A 2,062-nucleotide genomic window follows, 5' to 3' on the forward strand; every position below is an offset into this window, starting at 1 on the left:
AGCAGCCAGCCTCCAGCGGCCAGCCAGCCTCCAGCAGCTGATGGCGGGGTGGAGGAGCTGCAGCCAGCGTCCATCAGCTGATGGCGGGGTGGAAGAGCAGCAGGCAGCCTCCAGCTGGTGATGGCGGGGTGGAGGAGCTGCAGCCAGCGTCCAGCAGCTGATGGCGGGGTGCAGGAGCAGCAGCCAGCCTCCAGCAGCTGATGGCGGGGTGGAGGAGCTGCAGCCAGCCTCCAGCAGCCAGCCTCCAGCTAGTGATGGCGGGGTGGAGAAGCAGGCAGCCTCCGTCAGCTGATGGCGGGGTGGAGGAGCAGAAGCCAGCCTCCAGCAGCTGATGGCGGGGTGCAGGAGCTGCAGCCAGCGTCCAGCAGCTGATGGTGGGGTGGAGGAGCTGCAGCCAGCCTCCAGCAGCCAGCCTCCAGCTAGTGATGGCGGGGTGGAGAAGCAGGCAGCCTCCGTCAGCTGATGGCGGGGTGGAGGAGCAGAAGCCAGCCTCCAGCAGCTGATGGCGGGGTGCAGGAGCTGCAGCCAGCGTCCAGCAGCTGATGGTGGGGTGGAGGAGCTGCAGCCAGCGTCCAGCAGCTGATGGTGGGGTGGAGGAGCTGCAGCCAGCCTCCAGCAGCCAGCCTCCAGCAGCTGATGGCGGGGTGCAGGAGCAGCAGCCAGCCTCCAGCAGCTGATGGCGGGGTGCAGGAGCAGCAGGCAGCCTCCAGCAGCTGATGGCGGGGTGGAGGAGCAGAAGCCAGCCTCCAGCAGCTGATGGCGGGGTGCAGGAGCTGCAGCCAGCGTCCAGCAGCTGATGGTGGGGTGGAGGAGCTGCAGCCAGCGTCCAGCAGCTGATGGTTGGGTGGAGGAGCAGCAGCCAGCCTCCAGCAGCCAGCCTCCAGCTAGTGATGGCGGGGTGGAGAAGCAGGCAGCCTCCATCAGCTGATGGCGGGGTGGAGGAGCAGAAGCCAGCCTCCAGCTGGTGATGGCGGGGTGCAGGAGCTGCAGGCAGCCTCCAGCAGCTGATGGCGGGGTGCAGGAGCTGCAGGCAGCCTCCAGCAGCTGATGGCGGGGTGGAGGAGCTGCAGCCAGCGTCCAGCAGCTGATGGTGGGGTGGAGGAGCTGCAGCCAGCGTCCAGCAGCTGATGGTTGGGTGGAGGAGCAGCAGCCAGCCTCCAGCAGCTGATGGCGGGGTGCAGGAGCAGCAGCCAGCCTCCAGCAGCTGATGGCGGGGTGGAGGAGCTGCAGCCAGCCTCCAGCAGCCAGCCTCCAGCTAGTGATGGCGGGGTGGAGAAGCAGGCAGCCTCCATCAGCTGATGGCGGGGTGGAGGAGCAGAAGCCAGCCTCCAGCTGGTGATGGCGGGGTGCAGGAGCTGCAGGCAGCCTCCAGCAGCTGATGGCGGGGTGGAGGAGCTGCAGCCAGCCTCCAGCAGCCAGCCTCCAGCTAGTGATGGCGGGGTGGAGAAGCAGGCAGCCTCCATCAGCTGATGGCGGGGTGGAGGAGCAGAAGCCAGCCTCCAGCAGCTGATGGCGGGGTGCAGGAGGTGCAGGCAGCCTCCAGCAGCTGATGGCGGGGTGCAGGAGCAGCAGGCAGCCTCCAGCAGCTGATGGCGGGGTGCAGGAGCTGCAACCAGCCTCCAGCTGGTGATGGCGGGGTGGAGGAGCTGCAGCCAGCCTCCAGCAGCCAGCCCCCAGCAGCTGATGGCGGGGTGGAGGAGCAGAAGCCAGCCTCCAGCAGCTGATGGTGGGGTGCAGGAGCTGCAGCCAGCCTCCAGCAGCCAGCCTCCAGCTGGTGATGGCGGGGTGGAGGAGCAGCAGCAGACAGCCTCCAGCAGCCAGCCAGCCTCCAGGAGCTGATGGCGGTGTGTGGGAGCAGCAGCCAGCCTCCAGCGTTCAGCCAGCATCCATCAGCTGATGGCGGTGTGAAGGAGCTGCAGCCAGCCTCCAGCAGGTCATGGTGGGGTGGAGGAGCAGCAGCCAGCCTCCAGCAGCTGATGGCGGGTTGCAGGAGCTGCAGCCAGCCTCCAGCAAATGATGGCGGGGTGCAGGAGCTGCAGGCAGCCTCCAGCAGCTGATGGCG

The sequence above is a fragment of the Nothobranchius furzeri genome, unplaced genomic scaffold, assembly GCF_043380555.1.
Source record: "Nothobranchius furzeri strain GRZ-AD unplaced genomic scaffold, NfurGRZ-RIMD1 Scf085, whole genome shotgun sequence".
NCBI lineage: Eukaryota > Metazoa > Chordata > Actinopteri > Cyprinodontiformes > Nothobranchiidae > Nothobranchius > Nothobranchius furzeri.